This window comes from Python bivittatus, unplaced genomic scaffold (genome assembly GCF_059951505.1).
Source record: "Python bivittatus isolate LINGU-HERP-01145 unplaced genomic scaffold, Pbiv_v1 ctg000700_np1212, whole genome shotgun sequence".
NCBI lineage: Eukaryota > Metazoa > Chordata > Lepidosauria > Squamata > Pythonidae > Python > Python bivittatus.
This window is the reverse complement of record NW_028277098.1, coordinates 83,512,571-83,523,776: the sequence shown is the minus strand read 5'-3', so window position 1 is coordinate 83,523,776 and position 11,206 is coordinate 83,512,571. Positions and strand designations below refer to the sequence as shown.

At 36.4% G+C, this 11,206-nt stretch overlaps 1 protein-coding gene across 1 annotated transcript in view; it reads left to right on the top strand.

The window, feature by feature from the left end:
• Positions 1-4,878: 4,878 nt before the first annotated feature.
• GDAP1L1 (ganglioside induced differentiation associated protein 1 like 1) overlaps positions 4,879-11,206 on the top strand; it is a 59,046-nt gene continuing 52,718 nt past the window's right edge. The window contains exon 1 of the mRNA XM_025167785.2: positions 4,879-10,307. The gene's annotated coding sequence lies outside the window, so the exon portion shown is untranslated. The remainder of the gene's footprint in view (positions 10,308-11,206) is intronic.

Sequence of the window (11,206 nt, the reverse complement as noted above, 5' to 3'; positions counted from 1 at the left end):
ATATACATCATTTCCTATGTATCAGTATTAGGTAGTCTGATTATCTTCAGAGTGTGTGTGTGTGTGTATGCCTTATTTTTTTTTATAAAGAATGCAACTGTTTTTAATTTACTTTTGATTAACAGATTCTCATCGTATTTGAACATCCCCTGCATTGTAGGAAGAATATACAGGTATAATGGAATAGGTGTATTGCTATTGGAACAAACTTGAGTTTGAAACCTTGATAACCATACGTACTTAGGCTGAAAATAAGCATTGTGAAATCAAAGCATGATTTATTTCTTGCTGTTTAAAAGACAAGCAGTGCTACTCAAGTGGAGTTTCTGGAGCACATAATGTTTTAGATTTGTTTTCTTTTCCCCATTCTAGGGTACAAGGAGGACAAGAAAAGTCAGTGCCAGAGTCAAGAATACAGTACAACAAGGAACTCCTTGTATTTTGGATAGTTAAGTCCTTCTCAATGCCAACTTAATATTTACTAGAAACTTGGAGTAAAGGATATTGACAACATTCAGAGGGTCACTGAACTCCTTGTTTAAAAACAACACTTTGCAGAATGCTCAATAAATAGGCCACTAGATGGAGCTTTGGGGAAAATTGTCAATTTTTTTTTTTTTAATCTTAGCAGATAATTTACCCAGAATTGCAGTTAGTACTTTCTTTTCAGGTGTTCTAAATCCAGAGCTTTTAATGGCATTGTTACTAGTATTAAATAATACTATTTGGGGGAAAAAATTCAAAAGACCAATGCCCAGAAGTCTGTTTGACAGATAATGAATTTATCCCATTCTTCCTATAGAGCAGAAAGGAGGATCAAATCTTATACCCAGATTTTTCTAACATTATATACCCTTAAAATGCTTGGCAGAAATGGTTCAAAACAGAAGATTGATGGGCTGTCTTTGAAAAGAGCTGAAAATAGTACTGAAGTGGAAAATTGGAATGCTAATTTTCTATGAGAGCCAGTTTGATCTAGTGGTTATGATACTGGACTAGGAGATTCTGGGTTCTAGTTCTACTATAGGCATGGAAGCCAGCTGAATGATCTTTGGCCAGTCATTCTCTCCCAGTCCTAGGAAGAAGGCAGTGGCAAACCTCTTCTGAAAATAATGCCAAGAAAACTGCATGGATTTGTCTATGTAGTCACCTGGAATCTAGATTAACTAAAAAGGCACACACACACATACACATACACCTAGGAAAATACCAAAATTAGGAGATTTGAAATTATATTTGCTACTATTAAAATCTTGACTTTAAATCTATTTGAGAGTATATTTTATTAAGGGTCCATTTCAAGGAAAATCAGTACATCCTGTTTATGCAGTGGTTTTCTAACACCTGATGGAGTTATAAGTACCAGTCTACTCTCCCTATGGCTGCATAAACTTTACACAGGTAGCTCCTCTTTTTTTTTTACACATTTAGATATTATTTTATTATTTATTTATTTTATTTATAAATCATATTTATATCACCGCCCAACTCTCCCACAAGGAGGGGGAACATTTACATCCTGACTTTTATCTGAGAGCTCAGATCTGCGTATGTGGGAAGCCTCCTTCACATGTGCACACTCACGCTGTCTCTTTTTTAAAATATATATAACTCTCTATATATAACTTTAAAATATATATAAACAATATTGAGAGAAAGAATAAGATGAGAAAGAAAATTGAAAAAGGAGAAAATAGTAGAGATCAAAAGTGAGGAAAAAAAGAGAAAAACAAGAAAAGAAAAAAAAAATGACTTCCGACCCTCCTTGCAACAGATATAAGTAACAGTATACATCAAACTCTTACCCTAAATTTAAACCATAACTTTCATTATTTCTATTAACCCATATTCTAAACATCAAATCCGTACAACATGATTTCATTTTTTTCTGTTTCCCACAAAAAGACCAAAAAAGTTTTCAGTTAGCATTACAATTACACAATGTCTTATCTTGAGTCACACCCATCAATTTCGCCATCTCAGCCAATTCCATCAGCTTCACCATCCATTCCTCCGCTGTAGGTAATGTCTTTCCACCTCTGTGCATATAAAAGCCTTGCTGCTGTGATCATATATGAAAACAAAGTTCCATGAGTTTTTTCCAACTTTATCCATCAAACCCAACAGGAAAGTCTCTGGTTTTAATTGAATATTAATCATTAAAATCTTCTGTATACAGAAGTTTTTTGCTTTTTTACAAGTCCACCAGAGATGATAAAATCTCCCTTCTTGTTCACATTTCCAGCATACATCTGAAGTACGTTTATACATTTTAGACCGTTTATCTGGTGACAAGTACCAACAATACATCATTTTATAAAAATTCTCTTTAAGATTATAACACAATTTAACTTTCAATCCTTTCTGCCACATAGGTTCCCACTGTTCCATCTGTATGTTGTAGCCAAAGTTTTTAGCCCATTTTATCATTGCAGTTCTTGTTCATCTTCTGCCTCTAGTTTCAGTAAAAGTTTATACATCTTTGCAATAACATGTTCATAATTCGTACATAATTCTGCTTCAAATTCAGTCTTACCATATTCAAAACCATAAGCCCTTTTATCTATTTTAAGTCTTGTAATTGTACATAGGAAAACCATTCACACATGTATCTTTCTGATATCAATTCCTCTTTTGTCTTTAACTTAAAATCCCTTTGAGAAAATTCCAATAAGTTACCTTAAGTTAACCATTTATTTTCAGTTATCATTTCTCTTCTATAAAAAGCTTCTTGCGGTGACAACCATAAAGGAACCTTCGAAGACAACGTAGATTTATATCTATTCCATATTCTCAATATGGCATGATTAATAAAATCATTTTTAAAATCTACATTAACTTTAACTTTATTGTACCATAAATAGCTCTGCCACCCAAATCTTAAGTATGCCCTTCTAGTTCCAATAACCTTCTATTTCTCAAAGTGATCCACTTTTTCATCAAAACCAAACAAGCTGCAAAGTACACCTTCAAATTCAGGAAACCCAAACCACCTCTTTCTTTAGCGTCTTGTAAAATTTTGTACCTAATTCTTGGTTTTTTACATTGGCACACAAATTTAGATATATCTTTATGCCATTGTTTAAATGGAACATCAGTTTTCATAACAGGTATTGGTTGAAACAAAAATAATATTCTAAGTAAAACATTCATTTTAATTACTGAAATTCTTCCCAACAACGACAATTGTAATTTTTCCCATCTTAACATATCTTTTTTAATTTCATTCCAAGTCTTAACATAATTATTTTGAAACAACATACAATTGCTACTTGTCAGATTCACCCCCAAATATTTAACCTTTTTTTCTACCTTAAAACCCATTTTGTTCATCAGTTCTCCTTGTTCTTGTATCTTCATATGTTTAACATTTTAGTCTTTTATTTATTAATTTTAAAACCAGCCAAAGCACCAAATCCTTTCAATTTTTTCTTTAAAGCTTCAATCCCCTTCAGGGGGTCCTCTAAAACCAATACCAAATCATCCGCAGACTCTCAACTTATATGAGTCTTTTTTTATTTGTATGTCCTTTATCTTCTCATCTCTCCTTATATCTCTATTCAAAACTTCCAAAACTAAAATAAACAAAAGGGGAGACAGTGGGCAATCTTGTCTTGTTCCCTTTTGTATCTCACATGATTTAGTTAAGTCTCCATTCACAATAATTTGTGCTTTCTGTGATGTGTTTATACATCATTTATTTAGTTATACATCACATTTTATAGCTGCCCATCTCACACAAAGCAACTCTAAGCAGTGTACAACAATTAAAATAAAATAACAAGTGAATAAAAACAGGCACTATAAAAAGATAAGTTATTATTAGTATAAAAAACAGTATCACACATTTTAAAAAAAAAGATTTAAAAAAAGATTTAAAATATACAAACCCCACAGAGAGAGCACAATATCAATTACAGTAGAGCCATCTAAAAATGTCCCCGGTTCCCAAAGATCCTCAGGCCTGATGACACAACCAGATCTTGAGGGACTTCTTAAATGACGGCAGGGAAGGGGTGAGCCTAACTCCTTAGGGAAAATGTTCCACAAGGAGGGAGCCATGGCAAAGAGGAGCTCAGGCAGGGAGGTTGCTATTCGGCAGGGAGGCTGGTCAACAGCAACAATCCCAAATGATCCCTAGAGCCCAACCTAAGGAAGAGAGTCTCACTGTGGGGCAGTGCTCCTGAAAGCCGTAAGGCCGTGATGTATAAATTGATTTTACTCCTTTTATAAAATTCTCTCCAACGTTCATATCTCCCAAAACTTTAAACATAAAAGGCCAATTTAAGTTGTCAAAAGCTTTCTCTGCATCCAAAAAGATTAATGCAGCTTGTTTTTCATTATGCTGTTCCAAATAATCTATAATGTCCAACACCATTCTAACATCATCTTTTCATTGTCTTTTAGGTAAAAATCCACACTGATTTTCATAAATAAATCCTTGTAATATAACTTTCAATCTAGCAGTTAAAATAATTGTGAACAGTTTATGGTCATTATTCAATACTGATATTGGTCTAAAATTTTTAGTTAAAGTCAAATCTTGTCCTTCTTTACGTAATAACACTATACTGACCTCCTTCCAAGACTCTGGCATGGCACTTTCCACCAATATAAAATTCATTATAGATTGGAGCGGTTGTAGAATGTCATCCTCAAAATTTTTATAATATGATCCCAGAAGCCCATCTGGTCCTGGTGCTTTAGTTGGTTTCATCTTTTTAATAGCTTCAGATACTTCCATTATTGTTATAGGTCCATTCATAATCTATCTTTGCTTATCTGAAAGCTTTGGCAAATTTTGTTTAAGTAGTCATCTATTTTTTCCAGAGAGATATCTTGTCTTTTGTATAAATTAGAGTAATACTGATGAAAAACGTTTTGTATAGTCTCATTGTCCATTATTGCAATATCACCCTCTTGAAGTTTTGTAATTTTCTTTCTCCTTTCTTAATTTATATGCCAACTATCTCCCCAGCTTGTTTGCAAATTCATTTTTTTGTTTGTTTGCTTGGCATAGTTCATTTTTTTTCCCCAATTCTCTCACTGTTAACATAGATAGCTATTGCTGTAAAAGCTTAATTTGGTTTGAAATACTTAATTTTTCTGGTGTTAACTTTAATTCATCCTCTTTCTTCTTTATCTCATTCAACATATTTTGCATTTTTTCTTGATTCTTCTTTTTGAACTCAACATTATGCTGTATGAAATATTCTCTAATAAAAGCTTTGCTTGCATCCCAAACCTTTCTTGGATCCATACCTTTATTTAAATTGATCTAAAAAATTATCCATGAATCTTTTTTTACAATCTTTCACTATCTTTTTCTTTTGCAGCAACATTTCATTTAGTCTCCATCTGAATGAATTAGATTTCCTTTTAACAGTCCAATTCACTGGGTTATGATCAGAAAAATTATTTGGTAAAATCTCCACTTTAGAAGTATTAACAGTCAGAGCCTTTGAAATCCAAATCATGTCTATCTTTGAGAATGATCTGTCTTTCTGAAAAATAAGTATATTCTTTACAAGTGCCATTTTTCTGTCTCCATATATCCACTAAAGATAAATTGTCCATCAAATCAAAAAAATGGTAGTTTACCCTGGTTCCTTTTAACTTCCTTCTCTGATGTTCTATCCAATTGTGGGTAAACCACTCCATTCCAATCTCCCATCAGGCACCAATTTTCATAAGAAACATTTGTCAGTTTTTCTATAAGACATTTTAAAAATTTTCCTTTATCTTCATTTGGAGTGTAAAGTCCCAAGATGAATGTTCTAATTCCCCATAGTTTGACTTCTACTTCAACAATCTACCATTTTCATCAGCCAATACTAATTTTGGTTTTAATTGTGGATTGACGTATAACACAACTCCATTAACTTTTTTTGGACCTGCCAAAATAAATACTTGTCCAAATTCTTATAAATCAAGTATTTTATATCCTTTTTTCTAATAAGAGTTTCTTATAAACAAATTACATCTTATTTAAGTTTTTTTAAATAGTGAAACACTTTTCTTCTGTGGAGCATTTGCTCCATTTATGTTCCACATTAGCCATTTATAATCCACAATTAAGCCAGTACTTTAGAAAAGTCTATACCTGTGGCACCCAACTCAGGGTCTCTTTTTTATCTTCTGCCTGGACCTATTTGGCTTTTAAGATGGTCTGCTCATCCTCCTCCACTTGTATCTCCTCCAGGTCTCCTTTAAATTTTTCCAGAAATTCTTTGGCATTATGAACAGAATTCAATCAAAATCTTTTCTATTGGAAAGTAAAAATCACTCCCTCCAGTTTATCCCAATAAAACAAAATATTCTGTTTCAGTACCTCCATCAAAAAAAAAAGGCCTTTCTCTTGCGTAAGATTCTGATGGGAATTTCTTTTAATATGATTAGTTTCATTTTGTCAGTCTTCAATCTGGTAGTAAAATGCCATTGCAGAACTTGATCCCTGGTTCTTTTTTTGTGAAGTGTACAAACACATCTCTTAGTACATGTCTTATTGCTGCATAACATGAATTTACCCAATACACCTTATCAATCTCATTGATCTCTTCCCAATTTAAAAATTCTGCCAATGCTTGAACAACCCTTCTTCTAATAACTTCCCCTGAGATTTCCAGAATAGCTCTGAATCTGTGATGGAATGGACTTATGAAGGCCAGGCTCAGGGAGATAAGCGTGTTCTTAGCTCCCAACAGGAGCGTGGGAAGTTCAAGAAGATGAAGCTGGCACCTCCCTAAGGAATTCATGGTGTTGTGGCTGGCTGGCTTGGGAACTAGGGTAGAGTCTGGTGAGACTGATGTCAGGTTCAGCCCAAAGAACTCCAAGAGACAATGCAAATACAGTTTTGTTGCATTTATTAGCTTCAACCTCAGGACAGAAATTCTGTTTTGCTCCTGTTGTGAAACACACCACAATTAGAATGCTCCTAAGTCTAGCAGCATCCAGGAACATGGACGTTGAACACTTAGATGTTAAAACTGCATTTTTATATGGGGAGATAGAAGAAGAACTTTACATGACACAGCCTCCAGGCTTCACTAATCCCAATACCAAACATCTCGTTTGCAAGCTTCAGAAGGCCTGAAGCAGGCGGCCAGAGCATGGAACAAGAAGTTAAACCAAATACTTCTTGACCAGGGTTTTGTTCAAGGAAAAGCTGATCCCTGCCTATACACAAGACACAGAAATGGGAGGGATGTGTATATACTTTGTTATGTGGATGATTTAATGATTTGCCACAATAACAAGAGGGGTTTTAATGATATTGTTTCTCAACTAAATAGAGAAGTAGAAGTGAAGCATCTGAGCAGTGCCAGCTCCTACTTAGGAATCCAGATCGAGAGAGAAGAAGATGGGAGATTTCTTCTAAGTCAGAACCAAAAGATTCTAGAACTGTTGGAAAGCTTAGGATTGCAAAATGCCAATCCTGCGCCTACACCGATGGAGACAGCTTTCCACAAGTAACAAGAACCCAGCGATCTCCTACCAGAGAACAATGAATATAGACGTGCCATAGGAAAACTCTTGTATCTAGCCACCACCACTAGACCAGACATTGCAGCTGCAGTGGGCATTCTATGCAGAAAGACAAGCATGCCCACACAGAGAGACTGGACTGGTGTCAAGAGGTGGGAAGGTACCTAAAGGGGACCATGCACCTAAAACTAAAACTGCCAGCCACTGAGAATCCCAGACTAGTGGGATTCACAGATGCAGATGGGGCAGAAAACATTGCTGACCGTAAGTCCACTAGTGGCTATGTATTTTTCTATGGGGGTGGAACAGTGAGCTGGAGAAGTCACAAGCAAAGCACAAAAGCACAGTGCTCTGCTGAAGCAGAGTATGTGGCAGCAACAGATGCATGTAATGAGACTGTGTGGCTTAGATTATTGCTTGCAGACATGGGCATAGACGAACCAACCCCTATACAAATCTTTGAAGACCATCAGAGTTGCATCAGACTTTCACAGTCAGAGAAAGTAGGTGGGAGAACTAAGCACATTGATGTAAAGCATCATGTGGTGAGAGAGTTGCAACAACAAGGGTTAATCCAACTAGACTACTGTCCCACAGGAGACATGACAGCAGACATCTTCACGAAGCCGTTGTCGAGAGGTTATCAGAAATTAAGAGAAAAACTAAATATTGTGGGACACAGAGACATGCAAGGTTGAAAAGAAGGGGTATTGGAAAACATGGGGTTTCAACCAAGCCTGTCTCACACGAGCATAAAGGGAGGGGCGGCTTCGCTGCAGCCTAGCTTTGCTGCTTTGTGTGGGAGCGGCTTGTAGCCCTCCTTTTTTCCTGTTTCCCTCATTTTCCTTCTCTTCTCATGGCTCTCCAAGAGGTAGGAATGAATCCTCTCTCCTCCTCAGGGTTTTTGTAGTAACATTTCACAACCCCAACACTTATCAGCTAGCCACTGATAGCACATAAGCATATTATTTCCGTGCCAAGAAAAACTGCATCTATTCAATTTGTTGTTCAGTCGTTAAGTCGTGTCTGACTCTTCGTGACCCCAGGTCTTGCGCCAGGCCTTCCTGTCCTTCACTGCCTCCCTGAGTTTGCTCAGTTTCATGCTCATTGCTTCAGTGATGCTATCTAACCATCTCATCCTCTGCCGTCCTCTTCTCCTTTTGCCTTCAATCTTTCCCAGCATCAGGGTCTTTTCCAAAGAGTCCTCTCTTCGCATTAGGTGACCAAAGTATCTGAGCTTGAGCTTCATTATCAATCCTTCCAATGAGCAGTCAGGGTTGATTTCCTTTAAGATTGACTGGTTTGACCTCCTAGCAGTCCAGGGGACTCTCAAGAGTCTTCTCCAGCACCACAGTTCAAAGGCATCAATTCTTCGGCGCTCAGCCTTCTTTATGGTCCAGCTCTCACAGCCATACATCTATTCAATGCCTGGTATAAAAAGGAAAATTGGGGGACAAAATACATTTCCCCTTATCACATACATAGAAGTAAAACATAGCAGCAAGGTGCTATAAAAGCTGGCCATTCTAAGTGCCGAGAGGACTTCTCAATGGCATTTCCCTGTCCTAAAGGGACTATTGAGAACCACATTGCTACAAATGAAAAGACAGAGTTAATGAAAAGCTCATTCTCAGCCATTTAGGTTGGAAAAGCAAAATGAAAATCTGGGGTGGAATGACTCTAGACTCAGTTTATTTTCTTTACATTCAAAAATTGTGCATTAGGGATCTTCCCAAGCCAAGTGCTTTTAGTATGTTTTAGACCAGCTCCCATCTCCCAGCTATACTGAGATGATGGAAATTGTAGCACAACCCTACTGGAAAAGCTGTATTCTCTGATCTTCCCAGTTACCTCTTCATTTCTTAAATGCCCCTCCAGGCAATTATGTTCCTAGCTACATGCTTGTTCTCAGAACCAGATAATGGCTTTAATTATTTGAAAGCAGTCTGTTCCAGAGAAGCATGCCAAAATTAGTAATTTGTAATAAATTGGACTTCAGGTTTGGGGTTGGGCAGGCAAGGGAGTCACAGGTTTAGGATCTATGTAGGAGATCATAGTCTGTAATCTGTAATCAAGCAAACTTTAATAAAACATAATGTTTGTTTTATGATCTAGCAAGATTCAGAGGTGGGAGGTTGTTACTGTTAACAGAAAGGAAGGTGATGAATTGGAGTGAGTACATGAACATCTTATTTGCATTCTTTCTCAAATGTTTAATGTTCATTTGCTTATTCCACCTTTAATATCTATGTCAGCCTTGGGGAAATGGAAAAGTGGGTATTGGGTGTTAAATTCAGCTCTGTGTCTCAAAGTTTTATTGTTACTATCTGCAGCATTGTCTTGCTAATATTGATTACAGATAGGGTTAGATATTGCTACAGATAGGGGTCAAAGGGTTGGAGGGCAGACAGGTAGTGCATTAGGTTTACTGGAGAGCTTGAAGTTGGGGAGAACAGAAAAGGATTAATTGGGGCTTTGAAGGCAGTGCAAACCTGATACAAGCAAGGATTGTAAAAAATAAAATACCATGTGACTAGAAAACCTCTGTATCTATTTCTACAAATTTTGGATGAGTCATTACATAATAATCTAATGTTCTTGCAAATTACACCCCATTGATAAAACAAAACAAAAAACTTAACAAATTTAAAAAAATTAGGCACTATTAAGTGTTTAACATTTTTTCCCATCCCAGATAATATTCACACTCAAGAATTGGAGGTGAGTTGAGACAAGCAAGTCCTTAGACCTACAGAAAACAAATCAGGCTATCTCCTGAGGAGCTGCATTTGAAATAGATTAAGCCGGGGTTCTCCAAAGTGGTCAGTATCAACCCCTAAGGTGTCAATGTTGTTATTATTATTCATAGTACTATTAGTTAAAGTAGTATTTATTAAATTATTTTCATATAATAAATGGGGGTCAATGAATAATCTGAAACTTCATGAAGCAGCTGACAAGCTGAAGAGTTTGGTGATCCCTGGGTTAGGCAATCCTTACACAGCCTTATTCTGTACAGTTGCATGGATCCTTATGGAAAAGCCTGAGGCATTTATGACTATGCAGCTACTGTATAGTTTGCCATTTTATTAAAGCCACAAAACTTGCTGTGAGTAGCAGGACTTTAAAAATGTTTCTTGATTACAGCTTTTTAAATCTTAGATTGCACCCTGTCCCTGTGCAGGAATTCAAAATAGGATAATCCTATTCCATGCTCATGAACAAGGCTGCATATTTGGAAGAGAAGATTTTCAATATAGTAGATACTGCAGGGGAAAATTTTAGTCTTAAAAATTTTGATTTGATCTTGGAGTTCTTTGCAACTGCCATCTGGAAATGTCATTTTTCTTTTATAGTCACAGAACACATCCTGACTAGTTTCACTCTGTGTGAAATGGTATAGCAGTAGAACAGCATGATTTATTCCTCACAGTAATTTGAGGAACACAGAGGAACCAACACACTGAGTGAAGAGCTATGTCTTGTTCCCCATTACAATTTGTCATTCTGAAACAAACAAAACTGGAGGCATAACATAATGGGGAAGGCTGGAAGTTGAAGTCAGATGTATGGGCTTCAACTTCCAGAATTCCCCAGCCAGCATGACTGTTGCTGAGAATTCTGGGAATTAGCCTATACATCTGAAGGGCATAAAAAATGCTACCTTAGCCTAACCTCTGCCCCCAAAGGTTACTGGGGGAATTACATGTGATTCGGGGGA